The sequence below is a fragment of the Ammospiza nelsoni genome, chromosome 1 (assembly GCF_027579445.1).
Source record: "Ammospiza nelsoni isolate bAmmNel1 chromosome 1, bAmmNel1.pri, whole genome shotgun sequence".
Classification (NCBI taxonomy): domain Eukaryota; kingdom Metazoa; phylum Chordata; class Aves; order Passeriformes; family Passerellidae; genus Ammospiza; species Ammospiza nelsoni.
The window spans coordinates 89,131,383-89,155,069 of NC_080633.1; the positions used below are offsets into that span (position 1 = coordinate 89,131,383).

Here is a 23,687-nt window from a genome sequence, read left to right on the forward strand (position 1 = left end):
GTTTTCTGCTCAGGGAAATATCAGATGAAACCAAGGGCTCCTACAAGTCCTATTCTGAAGGCTGGACTCAAAATCTCCGTGTCCTGTGTATTGCCACTTAGTTTCAGTGAAAGGGAAAAAGCAGAACAGGGTGAAGGGCTTACAGAATTATACAGGTGATAGAGAGTGAAAGAGAAAATAAATCTGTATTTGTAGCGGTTTAATAATTTGTTTGCATTTTTTTGTTGTTCAAATTCAGTATTCTTTCTTTGAGATAATTATTAAAGATGAGATAAATTTTACTTTTTATTCCCTCTGGCTTTTCTTCTTATGTTCGCCCTTCTTTTATTCACAGGGAAGAAAACTGCAGGCAAATTAAATAATGTCATTGAATCACAGCAATTTGTTTGTTAGAATAGACTTCTGGAGGGTGCTGGAGGGTATCATCAATGTCCTAGTCTAAGCAAGAAAAAATTAGGTAACATCACTCACAGCCTTGTTCTGTTGAATTTGGAGTATCTACAAGGATGGAGATTTGCCAGCCTCTCCCAACAACCTATTTCTCAGACTTCCTTTTGTTCCCCTACAAGCTCATCTGGTTGTTTCTCATGTTGCTCACCAGTTTCAAATCCAGCTGAGAACTGGCTTGCCCAGTTTCATCCAAGCAGTCCAGAACAAGGAAGTTCTGCATTGTTCCCAAGTATCCCTCCCAGCCTCTCCATCCTGTGCTGTCCATCTGCTGTGCCTGCATGACATCCCAAATGGCAACCTGGGAAGGCCCAGTGCACTGGGGGAGCTGTTTTCAGCAAGCAGCTTCCTCTTCTGGGCCCCTCTTGCTGTCTTGGGTTTCAGGAGACACATTTCAGTTTGAGCTGTCAAAAAAGTTGATGCAAATATTTGTTTTATATTTTTCATGTCATTCTTCCTACTCCCATCTTCATATTCCCAAATCTTTTTCAGCGAGATAGAAAAGATAAGGTGAAAGATATCAAACCAATCTATTTCCACAAGGGACTTTTTTAGCATGATTTTTCATTTGCATGTAAGTAAAATTACTACAGTATTTTGATTTTTTTAATCTTATTTTTGTTGCGGTATTTTGCCCAGAACTTTGGAACAGTTACCACATGAGTTCTTCAGTAGCTTCAGTAGAATAGACACTATATTTTCCAGCTGTATGGTCTGTTTTTATCCAAGAAAGATATTTTGATGTATTTACAATTGTCAAAGAAGACACTGGCCTAGGTCTAAGAACAGTAAATGCAAAAACTACTGCTTGCAAATTATCACATTTTTTCTATCAAGAAACAATTCAGCCAAATTATTTAATTTGCTTAGTGGTAAAGACTGTGGTAAATTATGAATTACTGTTGTCATAGCTACGCTGTATTTTGATACAGTACATTTGTTCATTGAAATGATAATAAAATAATTTGCTGTACAGCAAGTATGATGCATATCTTAAATTACAATGAATTACTTATTGTAATGAATATCTTACAATATAAATACAGAGCTCCTGACTCTGTATTTAAGTGCAGTAAGTAGAGAATACTGCTGTTTATTTTAGGAATTTCCTGTGTCTGCAGTGCTGATTACACTGAAGTGGGAATCAATGACAATGTGCCATATAGGAGACTTTATTTATAGTAGCTTTATAACTGATCTAAAGTGAGACGATAGATTTTGATACCCATGACCTTTAATAGAAAACTCTCTGAAGAGAAGTTTCCAATTTTACCTCCAAAGTAACCCCTAGTGAAAGTCCTTTGTATTTTAGACTTGGTGAGACAATTAAATAATGACCTATTCTTGGTTCCTTTCTCCCTCAGTTGCTTCTGTATCTTGGCTATTCAGTTGACAAAACATAAAAATTATTCAGGGGAGCTCTACAAAGCTAGACATTTCCCCATTTCTGCTTTTTAGAGTGTTCTTAAGTGCAGCATGTTTGGGGTTTGCATGTTTGCTTTTCTCTCCTTGCCCTATTGAGGTCCAGTGGCTGTAGAGGATATGTCTGTTCATGCGTTCCAAAGTCTCCTCTTCCACCTCTTTACCACATGTATTTTTGAAGGAAATGGAGCAGGAAATAGAGCAGGACATAGATGATGATCATGTTTGGCTTTGAACTGGTGTCTCTCAGCTCACTTGGTGATACAAGGAGGAAAAGAGTGGAACAGAAATGCTTGGTCACAGTTTTAAAATATATTTAGGTCTGAGTAGTTCATCCTTGAAGAGGAAAAGTCTATAGGTATTAAAAAAAAAGCCATAATACCAGTGAATAATCTTCATTCTGGACATTCTGGAGTGAAAAACAGTAGAAAAAATAGCTAAGAGAAACTACAGGGAAGAGAATATTTGTCGAATGGTGAGACTGAATATTTCAGAAAAATCATTGTAGTATCTGAACAGTGGGATAGAAACTAAAAGTAAATACATCTAACTAAATGTATCTATTTGAAATTTGATCTGTTAACCAGTAGAATTAACTGAAAACTCTCCTCATACATATAATTTCTTTACAACTAAAAAAGGCAGCGTAAAAAATTGGGGCTCTTACTAAACAGTAATTCCTCCAGGCTGCTTATTTTTGAATCAACTCTTGGGGTTTTTATTCCTCAATATTGGCTACTATTGAAGGCGGGAGGTAAGAATTACCTGAATTACGGAAATTATTGTTCCAAGTGCCTTCATACTCCACATTTGGTGTCTTTATCCTCTCTGTCACAGGTAACTATCTTACACCCAGAGCAAGAAAAGTAAATTCCCTTGGCTGTCCCATATCTGTAAGGAACCTGATGCATGAGTGGACTAGAGAAGAGGCAGAGAGAAAAACTCCCAAGACCTACAGATCATCTGGCTGGCAGGGTGAGTAAATGTCCTGTCATCTCAGTCATATGTTGTCAGGTACACAAGGAGTGAGCCTGCTTTGAGCATTGCCTCAGGAATTATTTATTCAATAATTGTTGGGGAAAAGAGGATCAAAATTTGTCATGTTTCCAGGACTCTGACGTTGGTGCCTCACATGCATTCAGAAGTACTAAGCCAAACACCTCCCATATTTTCAGTTTAAGCACTCTATGTGGATTTTATAGGTAGGCAGTTCTATATAGGGAGGAGGGGGTTAATGTGTGCTATGCTGTCGAAGCTATTTTCAAATATGGTAGGTGAAACAGCAATATCTATTGCTGAATCAGTCCAAACTCCTCATGATTCATAAATAGATCCAAAAAAGAAAAGAAAGGAAGAAAACTCATTTTCCCAGTGCCAACTGTACTTAGATTGCTATGGATGTGGGCCTGTGCTCCCTGGTTCTCATAAGTAACTTCTTGTTTACAAAACACAATAAAAACAAACAAAAAATTACCTAGCATAGAAGCAAACATGCAGTAGCCTTATGTAATAGAACCTGATTAAATTATGCCCTTTTCCTTCTGGCTTTGCCTGTTCCAAAAGGTGGCAGAAGCAGAGTCTGTAGCAGGTTCTGGAGCATTTCCTCCAGTTCACAGCAGTGAGTCAGAGGTTCTGTCAAGTACCAGCAGCCAACTTAAGGGAATCAAGATCCACATGTACAGAGGATGACTTATTTTTCAAAAGGATGATGCAAATAGAAATAGACAAACACGGAAGAAAATATGACCTAAAGATTACCTCAGAGTTCTCTGTCTGGTGGTTTTTGTCTCCACAAAAGACAATAAAAATGTTGCCCTCCTCCACTGGAGTAGCTGATGCTTCTCCTCTGTATTTGGTCCTGTGCATATCTGCACCCAAAACACTGGCCAGGCCCCATGTGCTCTGGTCCCCTCTGCTGGGGTGAAAATCGTGAGTAGAGCAAACCCATCTTCCCTGCAACCCAGGCTCAGTTCGTTCTTAGAAAGGAAAAAAAAGCAGTTGAATTACAGTTTTGTCTGTGTGAAGATCCACCCTGGCTAGGAACCATAAGACAAAAATTTACCAATTTACCAAAGCCTACAACATGACAAAACAAAATAAAAGGCACTCCAGGGTTTTTCCTTCAACTCCAATTGCTCTCTTCTAGGGGAAGCAAAACCTAGCAGTACAACAGTGCCTTTGTAATTCATATTAAGTGATGTCTTCAGTGTATTGGGCTGTTTTTCTCAGCATATAAGCAATATTCTGACTTTGGTGAAAGTCTGCATTTTCTGACTCCTTATTCTTTGAGGGCATCTGTCTAAATGCAAATGTTGTCTGGACTTTGCCTTATTTTCCAGTTAGAAGAAGGAGACTTCTGCTATTTTTGCTATTTTTGTTTTGCTTTGGGTTACCTTGTTTTTAGTAAGTACTCTTCTGAGTGTGCTGGAAGATGACTTTGGTACACAGAATTTTTACAGAATTCAGGCAATTCCCTCGGCCATTCTGAACCCAGCAGCAACAACCAGCCCTGCTCTCTGTTTCTGGGCCCTGAAATCCATAGGAAAAGGTGTTCAGATGCTGATGAGACACTTTTCTGCTCTAGCAGCTGGTTCCTGCCTCCTTGTGAAAAGGCAGTGGAGCAGATACAGCCTGGGGGCACAGGTTTGTCCATACTTCACAAATAACAGTGTCTTCTTCCACAATGGTATTACACTCTCTTGTTTTAATACCGTATTTTAAGTATATATTTTAATACAGCTTTTTAAGTAACCACTTATTTGCCCCTTAATTTTCTACTTTATTTTATATCACATCTGTGCAATAGAGGTGGGTTTGATGTGTTTTGACACAGTGATATGTCAAAATGACACAAATGAGGGCTAGTGTGACTGAGAGCAATAAAGGCATTCAGTAAGATGTCAGCATAGCTGAAGATTAAAGTTAATACATTTTTTTGAGTCTTTAAACCATTTCTATTTGCATTGCTTTTGCAGTTCACACATAAAATAAGCCTCAAATTCAAATCTTGTTGAAGCTTCATGACATTGCTTCAAGAAAATAAGACGTTGGCAAATGATTAAATGTGTAATTAGAGGTTTCACACTCAATCTTGTCACTGTACTGATTTATGGTTTATTATTTTGTCTAAGTAATGCACTTCTTTTCTAGTGTTTTTTCTTCCCTTCATTGTTGTTGGTGTCTGTATTATTACAGTAAGGAAATTTGTCACAAGGACAGTACTTTTGTTCTCAGCTGCAAGATACAGAGGAGAGTTAAATCAAAGCACAGAAGATGCAATACACTTCCCACTGCAGTTGGTGGGAGAAGTGTGACGTGTTTACATTGTTGGGCCAGCAATGCTTTAGTGGTGAGAACAAAGGGCAGGATGTGGCCTCTGTGCTTCTCTGTGTCATATTTAGGGCTGAAACAGGTGTCTTCAGTAGCTAGTCCAGGAAGGCTCAATAAAGTCATGGAGCTGGGACACCCAATCTCCCTCTGTAGTGCATGCCAGAATTGGGTGGAAACCTGCAAACGCAGCAGAAACAGCCTTGAAATAGCCCTTGGCAAAGGCTGACCAGAGTCCATCGCCTGCAGGCTGTGGAGTCCGGGCCCTGCTCCTGAGGTAGGTCCCCATAGCAGAATTTTTTTAAAAGGACTCATCAGGAATTGTGCTCACCACAGCTGCCCAGCAGAGATGTGGGACCTTGTTGCTTCTGTGAAACTGATGGTTTTTCCCTCCCTTTCCAAGTTGCTCAGCCACTGGGCTATGCTACCCTCTCTCTCCTTTCTTCCAGCTGCATGAAATTTGCAACTTCACTCTGGCCAGGCTGTAGTATGTCTAGTAAAACAGTCCCAGATCCTGTTTTCCAAAACAGCTTGTAGTTCTGCTGGAAAGGCGGTGTCCACACTGCCTGAATATGGGAAGAGCCTGGAAGTGGGATTCCTCACACTCAAGTGAGTGTTCCAAGTTATGCTTGTGTAGTACAGGACATTACTTCTTCCAGCTGCACCATAGAAAATAAGTCAGATCTGAGATTTTGGACATAGGTGCTGTTTCAGGCTCACAAGGGCCCTTGAACTTGGAACACCTTGTTGCTGAGGTGGAGTTGTTTGTGGGACTTCAAAGATAGCATGAGAATTGAATTTTTTGGTGGCAGTTTTCATAGGTAGATGTGTAAATTTTTATGTGCTAGTAACTTCCTCTTGATCAAGGACCTACTTAAAGAAATAAGATTTATTCTCTTACTAACATATGGTACTAAGAGTTCTGTCTTACAGTAACTTCACACAAGTGTTGTTTCCTGAGTATTGCACGATGAAAATAGCTTAGATTTTAATTCTGGTTGGGAGTTTGAGTTCACATTCATGTTTAACTTCACCTAGTACCGTTACTGTGAGCAGAAAAAAATATGTTATCTTCACTGTTTTAACCTAACTATGACTTAGAGATGTTCTTTACAGCAATGTTTAACACAGTTTAATTATGCTCTGGAAAGTATTGTATTTTACATTCTCTTCACCATTTTGTAATATTGTGTTTCTTCATATTCTTTGTCTCATTGAAAACACTGGGGCCATTTCTTTTAACGCTCTCCAATGATTACAGTAGAAACTTCCATGAGATCTTTACAAAATTGTAGCTGAATAAAAAGTGTAAAAATATTTTTTCTTAAGAAATGGTTCTGTAAAAAAAGGACTTCTGTCTTGTCTTTTGTTTTTAGTATGTCTCTTTGTCTTTTAAGCAAATTTTTCATTGCCGTAATATTTTTCAGCTCTTATTGCTTCTTTTTCATTGCTGTTTTTTGTTTGTTTGGGTTTTTTTGGTTTTGGTTTTGGTTTGGTTTGGGGTTTGGGTCTTGTTTGTTTGGTTGGTTCGTTTTTAAGGTTGGTAACCAGTGAGAAAATGCTGTTTCAGGAAGTTATAAGAAGCCATAACTCCAGTACTAACTTTCTTAATAGTTTTTGAGGCTGATATTGATGTCTTTTGAGCCGATGTGCATTTGTTTTGGGAAAGGAGTTGTTCACATTAAATTTGTGATTTTTCCCTGAGTTATAATAGCTAGTTTAAGATCTGGCAATCCACTTGAGAAGTTCCTGTTGCTCTACTTAATCACCAGACCTTTAATTGGCTGTCTGGCATTTTTCCCTGCTATTGCAGTCCCCATTGGAATCAGAGGTCACTCAAAATTTCAGAACAGCTTTCGTCATATCTGACTTAATTAGTGATTGGTTATTATCTTCTCTTCAGAATTACCATTAAATATGTGCAATAAATCTAGACCTACAGAAGTACTGTGTTGTACCATCTTATGCTCATGATACAGAACTGGGGGGAGTGGCAGATACACCTGAGGCCTGTGCTGCCATTCAAAGGCTGGAGAGTTGGGCAGAGACAAACCCGATGAGGTTCAGCAGGTTCCTGCATCTGGGGAGGAAAACCCCAAGTCCCAGCAGAGTCTGGGCTGTGACCCACTGGAGAGCAGCTCTGCAGAGAAGGACCTGGGGGCCTTGCTGGATGGCAAGCTGGCCGTGAGCCAGCAGAGCCCTTGTGGCCAGGAGGGCCAGTGGGATCCTGGGGTGCTTTGGGAAGAGTGAGGCCAGCAGGTCAAGGGAGGTGATCCTGTCCCTCTGCTTGGCTCCAGTGAGGCACATCTGGAATGCTGTGTCCAGCTCTGGGCTCCTCAGCACAAGTCAAGGAGGTAATGGAGAGGGTCCAGCAGAGGCCACAAAGATGATTTGGGGTCTGGAGCATTTCTCTCATCAGGAGAGACTGAGGGAGCTGGGGATGTTTAATTTTGAAAAGAAAGGACTGGGAGAGGATCTCATCAGTGTATATAAGTATCTCAAAAGTGGGTGTCAAGAGAATGATGCCAGTCTCTTTTCAGTGGTTCCTATTGACAGGATGAGGAGCAATGGCCATAAATAAAATCACAAGAAGAGCCACCTCAACATGAGGGGGAATTTCTTTACATTGGGGGTGTCAGAGCACCCTCTGCCCAGGGAACAGACTTCCCATGGAGGCTGTGAAGTCGCCCCATTTGGAGATGTTCCAAACCCACTGAATGCATTCCTGCATAACCTGATTAAGGTGACCCTGCCTTGGCAGGGGGCTTGGACTGGATGGTCTCCAAAGGTCCCTTCCAACTTTAACAATTCTGTGATTCTGTGATTCACATCTTGCTGTTATTTAAAGTCTCTTGCTGTAACTCATTTTATGAGTACAAAAAACGTGTGGTATCAGCTACCCCTTATGATGCTTGAGATTTCTAGTCTTGCACTGTGAAGCAGAGGTAGAGATCCCCCCACAGCAAGGTGAATGGTCCTGGTGGCTTCCGTGGGTTTTTAGCTTTGCATGAGTCACAGTTTAAAGATTTCAGGTCTTGCTTTCTTTATGAGAAGCTTCTAGAGAAGCACTGCTATAGGCTGCCATCCATAATATTTAGCTCTGTGCTTAGAAGAGAGTAATTTATATTTTGGAACCCTCATATACATGCATATTTTGACAACACTATTTGTTTGTTTTTTTCATATTTTAGACAAATTCCTGCTTTTCACAGTAGATTGAACAGCTTTTGCTTCTTCTGAGCCATAGAAATCTAGTGTGTAAATTCATTTGAGCTTGAGGATTACTACCCTTTTAGTGTTTATAATCAAAAGTGTTAGCAAGACCCTTGGGGCAAACTCCTTACTGGAATGAAAGAGCATGGGCTATTTGAAGTCAACGGGTTGAGCCATCCCAATATACAGTAGAAAGGAAACTGGCCTCTGGTCCTTATGCCAGTGGAATGTACTGGAGTTTTTACATACAGTACTAGCATATAAAAGAGTACAAAATTTGGAGGCAGAGTATACTTTCTGCTGTCTGCCTGACTCAGTATTAGAATCACAGAATCATTTATGTTGTAAAAGACATTTGAGGCCATTCAATCCAACCATTAACGCAGCACTGCCAAGTCCACCACTAAACCATGTCCCTCAGAGTCCCATCTACATGTCTTTTAAATACCTCCAGGGATGGTAACTTCCCTGGGCAACTTGCACCAGTGTTTTCAGTGAAAAAATGTTCCTAGTGTACAACGTAAACCACTCCTGCTATATTCTATAAGTGCTTGGGTGGTCTATAACAGAATCCCACCAGAATATCTGCCCTGTTGGCCTTCCCTCTAAACACTCGTAAACATTTAACCCATCATAAAGCTCTAGACAGTCAAAACACTTCCTGTCATACAGGACTACCCCGACTACCTCTCCTTCCTTGCCTATCCCTTCTTAGGAGTTTATAGCCATATTGTTTGCACTCCCTAGGTGCTACAGTGTTACATATGCCATATTTAAACTTCAGAGCTAGAACAGATATTTTCATTGACTAGGAAATGCTGTGTGAAGTTTGAGGCCTGTAATGTAGATGCAAAAAATTACAGCTGAGATCCCTGAAAATGCAAGTTCAAAGCAAACTTCGCAGCTCAGATTGAAGTCCTTTTGAAATGGTCCTTTTTTATTCTCATTGTACATATTTTTGCTTTTTTAGCATGGAAGTGTTATGTTATACTACAGCCATTCCTTCAGAAAACTTGGGCAAAAACTGCTTCCTCTAGGTCCCAAGGAAGAATAGCCACAAGGGAAATGGTGCATGTTTTCTAAAATGCATATATTCTGTTGTGCATTGCTGAGAGCAGGGGGCAAGCAGTTAGGAAGAGCTGATTCACTGAGATGTTTATGTCGAGGAGAGTTAGCACTGTGAAGTGAATTAATGTGAAAATTTTTATTGCTTACTTGTTTCCAGGCTGGATTTCTCCATCACAAGAACCTCAAGGCACAAAAGCCTCAGGGCTCAAAGCAGACAGTTTTCCTGAGAGGGGATCATCGTTTTATTTGATCACTGAGTTCTTTAGGAACTTGGATAGGTATCACATAAAGCTGCTGGGTGAAGCAGAGCATGTGCCATTTGACTAGATAGGCAAAGACACGCAGGGAGCTGGGCTGTGCCCTACACCTCTGGCATGGCATCAGGCAGACCTGGTCCCAGGGTGAAATATTCACAGCTGGCTTCTGCCACTTCAAGCACAAGACAACAATGCAGAAAACCTGAAGCTGTTGCTCTAGTTTGCTCCTGTTCTACTGTTCTGTGTCTAGATGATATAATTTATATGATTATACATATATAATAAATATATAGCATATATTGCTACAAAGGAATAAAATGCTATTCCCAAGAGCTGCTGTAGTCAGACTGTCCTGAAATTCATAGCAAGGACCAACTTTTTTGTAGTACTATAACAGAACCAAGGCTGAGGACTTTTAGCAGAATGGGATGCACTCGGAGAGCAAAATAAGTGGTGTTAACTTTAAAGATTGTGTGAAGTACCTTGAATCTCATGTCCAGATTTTCAATAAAAACCCTATTGAAAATATTGTAAACACTTCACAAATATTATTGAGTTAATCTGGATTTAGGGAGGAAGCCCAAGTGTACTGGAACTTACCAAAAGGTCACATACCTTTTGATGTAACAGAAAGGCAACGTTTCTCTTTCTAAACACCTACTCCATACAAGAGAAGACTAAATTTATTTCCCACAAACCACTAATAGCTACTTCTTCTTGCTTACCTCCCACTGCATCTACTTTGATGAAATAATTGCACTCACTCTTGCTAAAATATTAGCATGAAATAAGTAATATTTGCATTTAAAGCAGTGTGTGTGTGAGCTTTGTAGTTAATAGCATGTTAAGGTGGAAAATGTGATTTCATTCACTGTTTTTGGCAGCCCAATGTTGTGCACAGAACTGAAGTTTATTAAGCTGCTCTTCCAATTGTGAGCAACAGCAATGCTTCTGTTTTGCAAGACATATAGTAAACTTAGGGTACCATTGTTTAGTATCTTTTGAAGATTGACAGCAAGTTAGCAATTTCTCTATTATATTTTTAAGTTTTAATATATATAATATATATTTTTTAATGCATATGAACAGAAACTCAAAAGGATGGTAGCTTTTTTAGTGAGGCTCCTTTTTTCCTGTTAGACACTTTTTTGGAGTGGAAAGTGGGAAGTAGGTAGGGTAAATGGAAGTCCCTATGGAATTTTTGAGGCTGAATGAAAGAAAAACAATTCTGGTGAACTTCATAGGACAATGACTGGTTTTCTCACTTGTGTGATTGCCTTTGGCTGTTGTATTTAGCAGGCAGTAAACTTATAAACAAGCAAAAATAATCATTTGGAGCAATAAAGATTGGAGGTTAATGAAAATGGGAAGCAGCTTAAGTAAATGAGGAAAGCCAGTGGGAAGGGCCAGAGTGACTGAAGCAATATTCAAGTGAAAAAAAAAAATTTGGGAGATGGGAAGAAAGAAAATTGGTATGATGGGACAGATAATACTTTTGTTCCCACAGTCTTTGGCATTTATTCACTCTTTTGTCTTTATGCACATAAACAAGCCTCCCACCAGCCTGTGTCTCAATGTATCTGACCCCACTTAATGCATTAAATTTTTCTCCATGATTACCAAAACATTTTGAGAAAAATACTCTAAATTGAAACCCAAAGTAATTTAAATAGTTTTTTGTTAAAATGGACAGCTCCTTAAATAAGCAAATGAAATATTAAATCTATATATTCAGTGTTCCCTAGTCTTTTGTCTTTCTTTTTCCTCAAGCAACCCAGGACTAACCTAGGAGATCTTACTGACTTTAAATGCATTAAATATATTGATCTTTAGAAAGCTTTGGCGCCAGGCTGTCTGTAGCCTGTGTCATACTGTCAGAAAGGAAATGCTCCTGATTTTGTCTACAGAAAAAGCCAAAATGAAAAACATTATACTAGGTTCAGATTACTGTGAGAGCTTGTGGGGCCAGGGGAATTGGCTAATAGCAGCTGTATTGCAAATAGGGAGGAAGAACTTGTATTAGAGCAGCAATGATTCCTTTTAGCCTCTCAGAAAATATTATATGTGTAATTTTTGAAAAATCATTCGTTCAGCAATAGCCTATGTATTCACTGTACACCTACTCACCAGGCTCAGGAACATTTTGGAGGGGATACTTTCCACATCCTTTCCTATTTATAACATCATATTCTTTCTTCATAATGAGATTCACTTGATGTCAGTACAGTCTTCTTTGAGTTCTGGACTAGTTTCAAACTATGAGTGGATCATATAAAGCCACTGCTATTCATCTTTTCTATTTTGGCAAGTTGCTTGGGTTCAGTGATTTGCCCCCATGAACCTCTTAGTGAGAGGTTAGTTATCCAAACACACTCCCCCTGCAATTACAGCTCACACAAACATTCCACCACCATCTCCTCACAGCAGCACTGAGTCAAGGCTTCAGCTACAAAACGGGTTGAATCTTTGTTGCTTTCTGCCACAGAGTTTAGCTAAAAGTGATGTGACCTTCTTTGGTCAGTGAAATCAATCTGCGTTCACCCAAAATAGTTAAAATATATGACTGCTGTCCTGAGTCACTTCCTACTCCATTGAATAATGAATTTTCCCATCAGCAATTGCCTGAAGAAAGTTGCCCTTCAGTCAAATGGGAAGTCCAAACCCTCTAAACATTTAGCTGCACTGCTCAAACACATCCCCTTGGTGGTGGTGTCCACCACTTTAACACCACACAAACTCCTGTTCCCACCAGCAGCCCCCCACAATGCCCTGGTCCCATCACACTCTGGTCTTCCCCACTAGACCATCGCTGAGTTATTTTCTGCATTTTGACATACAGAAGAACATCTTCCACCCCTGTTACCAGCAACCCTTGCATGTGCATCTCCCTGTGCAGGTTTCATGCAGCCACAGGCACCTCCAGCCCCTGACTCTTCCCTCTTGAGCAGAGTGCAGGGAGTACCAAGAGGAGTGGCAGTGGCATGGCAGCCCTCTCCCGAGTTAACCACATTGGATCTGAAGATTAGGCATGCTTCTGGGTGCTGTCTGCTCTTCAGATATGGGAGTAGGTTTGAGGTTTCTGGGGTTTAAAATAAAAAAGTTGCTCTACGAACATTCATCCTTTTTATTTTTTAACATTTTTGTATTACTCCTCTTATAGTAGTCCAGACCTCAGTGCAAAGATCGCAGCTGTTTTATATATTGTTTTTACTTAGGTAACATATACTCTTATACAGTATACAGTCTTGCCTAGAAAATTTCCTTAGTGATCCATTTTTCTGAATGTCAGTGCGACCTTCTCAGATGCTGCTGCTTTACTTTCATTAATTCTGATCCTTGATTATCCTCCCAAAGAGGAGAAGAACCTCCCTGTATGGCCCAGGTGAAATGTGTCTTCTCATTACAGCCAGTTCTTAGCTGGTCCTACCAGGCAGCACTGGGTTTTTATGCTGTGCAGCTCTGCTCAAGGGAGACAAGCAAACTCTTCTGCTAAGGTAAACCTGCATTGCAAATGAAACTAGTGTGTTTCCTAGATTATATCTGATTGCTAGTTATGGTAAATATATATAATAGTGTATAGTTTCCTAAAGGAAGTGTTTTACCAGGGTTGTCTGTGTTGTCCTTCAGCTTTGAAATAAGGTATCATGTAGTGCATTAGCAAGGGTTGTGCTGGGATATGTTTAAGTTATTTTCTGTTGTGTGGCAGTATAGCATTCTTTCTGTGTTAAATGAAGGAATAGGGATTGGAAGCTGTCTTCTTCATTTTTTCTATTACGACAGAGGTGATTTAATTGCAGAAAAACAACAGGTCTGCTTAGTTCCCTGGCACTAGTGTCCTAGGGTATGGTGAAGGCAGAGGGGCTTGAGATGGGGAAAGAAAAGGAGAGATTTGAAGTTGTTCAAGATTTACTTGAATGTTGGAGTCCTGGATGCTGTCCCTCTTTGATCAGCTTGAACTCTGCTCTTTAGTAGAAACTCAAATTAGGAGCATAGGATTGGAAGGGACCTCCTTAGTAATCCTGCCTTTTCTCTTGCTAATACAGCTCCTGTAATATACAAATCTCTGAGAAGGTTGTTATAATATATCTTCAATTTAACAGGGTTCTTTGCCCTTTTATAGGCTGGCTATTCTGTAGATGAGTTTCTGTCAAAATTGGACACCTTCTAATTTTTTTTACTAAGGCAAGTTCAAAGACAGTTTATTCATATTTATTTTACTGCCTCTATCTATTTATTTTACTGCCATATTTATTTATTGACTTTTATCTTAAATGGTTTTGCCTCTTTGTTGCATGTGGAACTTTCTTAAGTTTTATTTTTGTGAGAGTTGACAAACTAAGGTCTTTGTAATGTGTCTTTTCAGGTAAGTGAGGTGGAGAGGTAGGTTTTGTTGCTTGGTAATTTCAATTAGGTGTTCTGTCTACTTTCTTCGTTTGTTAAATTGTTCTTGTTTTAGGCTGTGTAAAACTATTACCACTCAGCATTTCAAAATGGGTTTTCCAAGAGTTTCTACAGTATTGATGCTTCCTAATATAAAAACATTTATTGGTACATCTTGGGCTCTCCTATGGAGACAGAGCTTATTTGACTTGTAGACTTGAGCTTGTTAGCTTGTAAATTTCTTGAGTAAGGGGAGTTTCATCTTTCTTCCTGTATCCGTGTTGGAAGTGGCCACCTTGGGCTGTGTCTATTGTCACTAGAGAGAAACAGGTAGAGAAACAGACTTATTTTAGTCATTCAATTTCAGATAAAAGGAATTGCACCCTAAATCTCAGAACCATTGAAGCCTAAGGTGGTTTGTGTTGATGAGAACTTCTGTATTTTATCAGAATAATCTTAGTTCTTCTGAATGGCAGATTAGCTCCTGGTTTATAGTGGTAATTCCTGTTGATGTCTATGGCTGCATGGGAACCCACAAGAATACAATCTTACTACATTTCAGGTTTTAATGTATGACAAAGGCTAATACCTGCTTGTACTAAATGCACTTATTTTTCATATATTTCTGAATCTGTAGCTTTGGAGGGCTTATTCTGCTCTTAATCTCGCAAAAGATAAATAACCTTGAATTTCTCGAAGACTTGAAGGTGGGAGTTCAGTGTTGGCAAAAGGAATCTCCCAGAAATCTATTTGGGTGTTTTTATGACATCTATTACATGTCAGACAGGGCAGTGGGACTTGGCTGCTGTCAAGGAATAGGGAGGCAGATGGAGGGCCCCAGACAGCATTAAACTTTCTCTTTAATGATTTTAGTAGAAAAGTGCTTTCTGTTATCTCACCTATTAGATAATATCCAAGTAATATTATTGAGGATATAGAGCAGCTCAAGAATTTTCAAGCTTGGTCAGTGCTCTGCAGACCTTGAAGAAAGTACAAAGGTGTTCAAAATGCTTGAAGCCTGGTTTTCAATCTCACATTGAAGCTAAGGATAAGCTTGGACTTGTATTGATTTAATGTTCTCCATCAATCTTTTTTCTAAGGAGGCAACAATGTCTGTAAAGTCTTACTGAATGACAGTTACTCAGAATTATTTGTAACAGCCTGCTTGGAAATGCTTCACAGCTGTCTGCAAGCCTTGTAAGCACTATATCAGGGAAGATGCTCAAAGCTGACACGAAGCTATGAAAAGTGCCTTCTGCAACAAGTGTCCTGGTAGTCAGTGGTGATCATAGGACCTAATGAGTCTACTTGTACTTTGAAATTTGTCTAGCCTGCCACTCTTCCCCTCCTCAAAGTGGAATTCCTTGCCCAGAGGAATGACTGGTCCTTAATTCAAGTAATATTAGTACTTTAGGGCTAGAGGGCAGTTCAGGCTAGGTTACACTTTTCACTTTGCTGGGGAAAGGGAAAGCATGTTCCTTCATTTGCAGACAATGTCTGTTCAGAGCTGCTCTGATACAGAGACAAGATGGATAAGAGGAGCAAATGCAGCTGAGACAGCCCAGAGCCTATGGCCCAAGATGGGACAGACAATTCTGTGGTACGTGCATTCAAAATGCATGCAAATGCTGTTATTGCCATGAAATGTAAAGGGAATGAAGTTCCATGGCCAGTGTTGAAAGACCTTAGGGTTAGATATTTTGTCTTGCTCACACCATCCCATGTAAGTCGAGGTCCCACTGATAGGTTTGTCTGCCAAGGTACAAATGAAGTGTTGTCATGCCACATTGTAGGTTCTGAAATATTGATTTGTTTATTTCTCAGGCAGAGTTGCACTTTCTGAAATAATGATAACTTTCATCTAATTTACATCTGCTGATATGACAGCTAAGCATCATCTTGATGGCTTATGAATGGGCAAAGCCAACTTTATTATTGAGTCATCCTAACTCACAAGTCACTCTGCTGTTTGACTTGGCATGCATAGGCTTTGCTGTGCAATTGTTTTTGTGGGGTCAGAGCTGATGGATGCCATTCAGAGTCTGTGCTCCCACTTAGAGGCAGCTGCCAGAGCTTTCTCATGTCACTGCTGCATTTCTCTGCTTCTTTATCCTTGTTGTTCCTGTAGTTGTAGAACTGAGGAATTATTTTTAGGGTAGTGTGGTTCATATAATATTATGTTTCTGCTCAATTTGTAGACCCTGTGTAGGATCTTGTTAATTACCATCACCACCCATGTAGTCTAATGATGTTGTACCAAATTCACATGAGTCTTTTCACTATCATTCAAATCACATTTCACTACCACTTCATACCACACTTGTAACAGTCATTCTATTGGCAGCTTACTTAATGACTTTTAAGCCAACTAAAAATCATGAGAGGTCATTTTGTCTTATTTGGCTGTCCCTGCATGAAATCTTTATGGGTTGCTGAGGAGTAACTGTTCAGCAACTGCCAGAGAGAACTGTTTAATTCATTTGTAACTTAGGCTTGTGGGATTTCAGTGCTATTGTGTCTTTTACCTTGGGAATAATATCTGTTGTAATCATGAGTGACGTAAGGATTGGAATCTTCCAGGGTCATAATGCTGGTGTTATCCATCTTTTTTCTAGTGTTACCTATATTGCAGTCAAAGCATCTACCCTTCAGAAGACCACCTTTGAGGTTTGTCTTTGATAAGACAAGCCTTGACCTTGAAGCCCTTTTCCAGACCTAGAACACTGTGTTAGGAACATACTGGCTTTGTTTTGCTGGACTTTAAACAACTCAGGGAAGGGTTGCATTTATTAGTGAACTTGTTTGGTGTGTTTTAAAACAAGCTCTAGACTCTGAGCTAGAATCATCCTACTCATTGTGAATCCAACTTATGGTTGTGTGCTGGTTTGTGTGATTCTGCCTTGACCAGCCAAGGTGAAATGCTTTCCTTGCTTTATGTAGATCAGCCCTATCGTGCGATTTTGTCATACCCCTTCTCCTATGGTGTGCCAAAAGGGGCTTCCTTCTCACCCCATGGACAAATATAACAATTTGGGCTTCTTGCTGTATTGGAATCACCACAAATTCTATGCATCCATGTAAAGTCACTTTAAGGGGAAAAAAATTCACACAGCAGATATCTGAAAAAGGGAATTGGCTACTATCAAAGCTGAAAATGTATACTTCAGGATGTACTTATATAGGTTCTATAGTACTGCCTAATTTCAAACTTTTGGGATTTCAACAATTTAAAATATTCTCTGCAGGTTATGCATATGTAAGTTCAGAATCATGTGTCGGTATACACATATGTAAAAACACAGGCTAGATATGTAAACTGATCCATCTTTTACTTGAAGATCTCTGAAGACATTCCAAGTCTGACCATGTGAGTTTCTTTTTTTAGTCCTTTAGCAGCTTCCCCACAAACAATGTGCTCTGTTTCTCTCTTGTGGAGTCATTTTCTTCCCTTTGAATAGCTGGAAAGGTGCTGATACTCCTCAGGCAATACTCAGACAAAAACATTGTGAAAACTAATGCAGCTATGAAGGAGGAAGGAAGCCAATCCACAGAGTCATTCTTTTACAAAATATAAGTAATAATTTCTTACTGAAAGAGATGAGAACAAGGAACGAAGATAGCTACTTCAGGTGTAAAATATTTTGACTACTGAAGATTTTAAGTGATGAGTTTAAGGAGATATAATAGAAAAAATATTTGCAACAAGGTCTCCAGACATTTTATGGTGGAGTAGTGTGGATTATTATAGTTGAGTTCTATGAAACCATTAGATGTTTTGAAATATGCCATTTTGTGCTCAAAGAAAAACAAACCTTTGGACAGTTCAGAATTAGTTCATGTCAGTTATTTTCTGTCCTGAGTCCTATTGAATAAATATAAAAGATACTTGTCAAAGTATTATAATATTACTGAAGTATTTCAGCTTTTGTAAAACTGAAATACTTCAGTATTTCATTTTATGTTTGGCAGAATATTTATTGCAAAATTTCTACCCAGATCCTCGTGGTTATAAGATGAACTATCTAATGTGAGATAACTGTTGCTAACAGTCTAGGCTGATTAGACTACATGCTACTCAGATTATTTTGATTGATTTACAAATGTAAATAAATTTTAATCCCTTTTTTTAATGCATATATAAAAATTCTTTTAAGTGTTAGTTTGGATATCAAAAATAATTTAACTTTTAAACGGATTTATTATTCATAAACTGTACATCAGCTGAGAACAATATGAGTCCCTTGCTGAAAAGGTACATTAAGTATTAATAAGAAAAATACATTTTAAAAGTAAGTCTAATATCAAAGTAAAAGATAAGGTCTGGGTTATTTGTAGTACATGAAACTCCCATGTGTACTCTCAAGTTTCTGAGATCACCACATGGGAGACTACTTATGAAATTGTGGTATAACTATTGTTTTACACTTCTTTCCTATTTGTTGTGAAGGGTTTTTTTATCTCCTCAAGATGAATTGGAGTGTGGGATCTACCTATGAAAATTTCCAAACAAGAATAGTGCTTCCTTACTAAAATATGTATCTGCTACTTGCTTGTTATAATCAAGGCATCACAAATTTGGAAATGTTAAATGCAGGTTTTATCAGAGTAAAATTACAAGATTTTTGCCAGAATCTTGTTGTGATTTAATCCCAGCTGTCAATTAAGCCCCACCCAGCCACTCACTAGCCCTCAGTGGATTGGGGAGACAATTCATGAGACAAAAAAAAAAAAGACCTCACTTCTAACTTATAAAGGCTGCTGCAGCATAGTGTATATATATATATATGTATTATATATACACTATGCTGCATAGTGTATATATAATATATATAAGTATATTTATATACTTATAAAGGCTGATGTAGCATAGTGTATATTTATTTTTTGAGCCATAGAATCCCTCAAAATGTGTATTTTTTGCTTTTAGGACAGGTAGAAGGTGTTTTCTGAAGTTTCACAACCTGCATATGTCCTTGCCTAGATCAGTCAAAGACGTACGTGCACAAACAAAAGATGTAATATTTTTCTGTTCCTTTGGAAGACCCGTGACCCACACTTAGGAGCTGGAGTTCTCATTTTTTTTTTGTCAGTTCACAAGAAAAGGTGATATCTTGAGAATGTATGTACCAGGCAGTGGGAAGTTAGCACCTGGTTCTCTCTACAATTAATACAGCATGCACTGTTAATGTAAGGGAAGACTTTTCCAACAGTTCCAAGTCTTTGTGACCCTAGGGACTGTGAGAGTTTTGGTTCATAAATGTTGTTGTATGAGCAATCCCTCTATGTTGTGTGGTCTGATTCTATGCCAGTTTTAAATTTCAAACCTGTACTTTTGGAAATGCTTTTTAAATTACAGTCTCTGCTGAATAGAAATAGATTCACATTGCTTTGCTAGGAAAAAGAGAAACATTGATACGTCTGCTTCATTGCAGAACCTGGAGCCACCTTTTGCTCTTAGAACTGGAAACTCAGCTGCTAAGGATGCCTTTGTTTCATGTTTGCACAGGATCAAATATTGTGGGGTCTGAGCCTGTGATTAGGATGCCTAAATGCTGTGGTATATAAACAAAAATGGTTTGAGTGGAAATTCCCAAATTGGCTGCAGCTTAGCCTCATTCCTAGTGGCTTGGTGCATTGAAAGTGTTCATCCTTGAGATTCTGAAGTCCAAACATGTGATTGATATATTGCTTAGGTCATAACAGTGAGTGACTGGCTCAGTGCCAATCAACAGACCTTAAGCAAAGGAGACCTTCTATGAGAGCAGGCTTCCAGCTCTTTCAGACCAAACAGGCAGTCTGGGGCCTTTCTCAAACTAGCCACTGCCTGTTTCCTTACAATGAGGGAATGAGAGGCCTCAACAAGTAAGTTTTTTTTGGTTTTTTTTTTTAATATACAAATTCCAGCCATTCTGCCGCATCTTTGCCTTTTCAATGAGGAGCTTGGGACATGATGTTAATGTTAAATGTATTACATTTTTCCTAGAGGACCCTGAAAGAAGACAGAAGGAGAAAAAAGCAGATCTATTTCAACCTTAGTTAAGACAGCAATTCTTACCAAGTATGTGGACAGGTTGTGGAAATAAAAGGATGAGTATTTTTGATTTCTTTTGGTTTTGTTTTTCTAACAGGTGCTATATAGTATATTTCAGGGCCTCAATAAAGTGTTCGCATTTCTACTTTTGTTCCTATTTTGAAATACCAAGAAAACAATTGCAATCTTTTTCCGACTTCCCTTCTGGCATTATAATAAATTTCCTGGGCAAACTCTGAGATAAATGTAACAAGTGTTAGCACATAGCTATTAAATCTTCTAAGACTGTGAAATAGCTGTTCCTGTCTGGACATTTTCAGCCTTGTAATAGAGCATGTTTTAACTACAAAATCTATCAGAGGTATAGAAAATTCTCACATTCTATTTTCCCATAGTACTCCCTGTTAAGCCTCAATGTACAAAATAACATCAATGTCAGCTCTAGCTCTAGATTCACATATGCACAATTAAGAGCGTAACAGATTTTTTTTCTTCTGGTTTTAGAATAGGACTAAATTGATACTATCTTTGCTGTTCCATGCTAATTTTGATACTTGTCTAGGGGACAGGTGTTTTCTATCATGTTTTGTATCTGGTATTGTAAATTATTATTGGCTTTGGTTTAAGCTTAGACTTTGTTCCACATTGTGCTGTTTAAAGCCTATTCTATCAGTAGAATCTGTTCTGCACTTGCACTCAGCACATCTCTACCACAAGCAACTTGTTATTTCTAGCCCATTACTCTGCATAATGCAATGAATGTGATTATGACATTTTGGAGACAGGAAACAATCTAATGCTCGTTTGAGGCTCTTCTGTTGGTGAGGTTTTTCCCTTCCATTAATTCTACTACAATGATGTGATTTTCAAAGCAGTACAATGAGGATGTAGATGAGGAATTTAGTCCTGCTTTATCTTCAAACACTGCATATCCATTATTCACTTAAACATTTTCCTAAAAAGCATGGTCCACTAAAATATGTCCCTAGCAAACATGAACATCTCTGCTAATTTTTTTTAATTGAAGTCCCTAAGACTTTGGGTTTTTTCATCTTACATCTTCAGATTCACAGATGTTTTATTACAATGCTTTAGTTCCTTAGGGCAAGCTGAACAGTTGTATTCAATGTTATCTCCCAGATTTTCTTGCTTTCCTGTTCCCTTCTGCCTTTACAATTGAGAAAAAAGATACTTGCTGAATTTCTCCAAGGGAAACTTTTATTTTACTAATAATCCCCATTTCAGGAAGCTTTAAAGCTACCCTTACTGTTTTGTAAAGAAGTAATGCAAGTATTACTGAAACCAAATAAACTATTTTTCTAAATTGAATTTCTCAAGTTAGTGTTCCATTAGTAAATTGAGTAATTCCACTCTAGCTTTTGCCTTTTTCTAATGCATTTTTTAAGGCCAGATTTTGTGTGGAGTGGGATGCTGTCATTCCTTAAGAAAGTAATTTTATTCTCAATTCACTTCATTGGATGAATTTCTAGAGTCCTACCACTATAGACTCTTCCCTCTTCTCCCCTCAGTAGCTGTATCTGCTCTAGCCAGACGTGCAGCACTGCTGCCCCTGCAGAGATCTGAGCCATCTGCTCTGTGTCACTTGGACATACCATCACTTCTTAAATAATTATGTGGTCTTAACAATAATTTTAAGATACGGTGTTTGATGTAAGCTGCAGCGAAAATAGGTTTCAGACTGTGATTTTTGTGTAGAGTTTTTGACTCCTTTATAACCATAGCAGTCAATTACTTCTCCAGTGAACTTGATATTTAAAATTCCAGTGAAAGAACAAGTGTGTGCTTCTCACACAAACACAAAGGCAAGAAAAAGCCTGGCTTTTATCCACTCACTTTCCATCCTCATTCTTCTTAAAGGGCTTAGCCCTAGAGTAACAGCCTGATTCTGCCTTCAGCTGTGAGCACAAGGCCTGGGTTGGGGTTCAGTGGGATTATAAATCACAATAGCTATTTATCTTGCTCTTCTTGCCTCTCTTGTAGCTGGCATGGGATGTCAGGTGTTTTACAGACCTACAACAAGTCTCACTGATGAGCAGAGTATTCGTTTCCATCTCAAACAGGGAGAAAAATATTGGTTCCTTAGTGCTGCAATGTTGCAATTTCCAGAAAAGTAATTTTGAACCATTTCAGGGAATATAACAATGTATTAGTACAAACCTCTTGACAAATTGTAGCTTGGGTGCTTGCAGAATAGGAGACAAAAAACCACTAGATTATAAAGAACAAAATAGTGCTGATGCTGAAGTGTTTTTCTGTTGTTGCAAATAAATTATTTGGAAACACTTCTGGAATGGAATATATCAATCTTGATTTTGCTCCTGTGGTGTTGTAGGTGCACAGATTAAACATTGAGTATTCCCTCTTGTTTATTGCAGACCTGAGCAATGAAAGAGCCTCAATGTGGTCTGAATTGTGACACTCATTGGAGTGCCAAAATTCACCCCTATTACTTGCTTCTAACTTTGATGCCTTTAATTGTAGCTAATGAGGTGTTCTTAGTCATCTTATTTGTCCAGTATGGCCCTACAACCTGAATAAAACCTCTAGGTACAACTCATGATATTGTTCAAAGTAATTCAGCAAACAGCAAAATAAAGCCAATGCTAGTTGACCTCTGCTCACATAGAGCCTCACAGAAGAGTTGAGGCTGGAAGAAACTTCTTGAGATCTTTTGTTCCAATTCCCTGGCTCAAGCAAAGTTTGTAGGAGCAGGTAGCCAGCTCTGCTCACACCTTTAAGCAGGACAGGATGCTGTTGGAATTTTTGCCATGAGGGTACACTGCTGGCTTGTGGTTCACCACAGCCCCAAGGCTGTCCTCTGCAAATCCACTGTCCAGACACTTTGTCTGCAGCATGCACTGGTGGGGTTATGCCTCTGCAAATGCAGGACTTTATGCCCTGCCTTGTTGAGGTTGATTAGATTCCTCTTCGTTCAGGTGCTGCTGAATGGCAGCACATTCCTGCTGAATAGCAGACTTACAGTGTGCCAGACACTCCTCCCAGTTTAGTACTGACCACAGACTTCTGAGAGTACACTGAATTTTGTTATCCAGGCTATTACTGAAGGTGTTGACTCTAATGGCTCCAGGGTAAACCTGTGGGATACATTATTGCAAGTGGCATTCCTCCTGCTGGACTTTGTGCCACTCATCAGAACTCTCTGGCACTGGAAGCTCCACCGGGTTCCCACCTACCCCACTGCCTGCTTTCCTAACCCACACCTTGTCAACATGTCTAAGGATGTCATGGGAGACTGTGTCAAAAGCCTCACTAAGGTCAAGGCAAACAGCAGCCACTGCTCAAACAGAATCCACTGAACTGGTCACCTCACAGAAGGTGATGAGATGCTCAGCATAATTTCCTCTGCATAAATAGAGGCTGACCACTTTCCTGCCCTTTGTCTGTTTGGAAATGGTTTCCAAGATGCTACTCTGTCACCTTCCCAAGTGAAGCTGACTAGCCTGAGCCCAAGTCCACTCCCAAGTGTGTTAAATATTTCCTTCTCTATGCAAAGCACAGAT

At 39.1% G+C, this 23,687-nt stretch overlaps 1 protein-coding gene across 4 annotated transcripts in view; it reads left to right on the top strand.

Moving 5' to 3' along the window:
- The window catches only part of LOC132082512 (poly(rC)-binding protein 3-like), a 496,107-nt gene that overhangs the window by 101,676 nt on the left and 370,744 nt on the right, over window positions 1-23,687 (top strand). For 2 of the 4 annotated variants that reach the window (XM_059487243.1, XM_059486931.1), the window contains one exon: window positions 2,707-2,844. The gene's annotated coding sequence lies outside the window, so the exon portion shown is untranslated. Of the gene's footprint in view, window positions 1-2,706; window positions 2,845-13,167; window positions 13,229-23,687 lie in introns of those variants that run through there. The other 2 variants (XM_059487391.1, XM_059487304.1) reach the window with 2 other exon arrangements.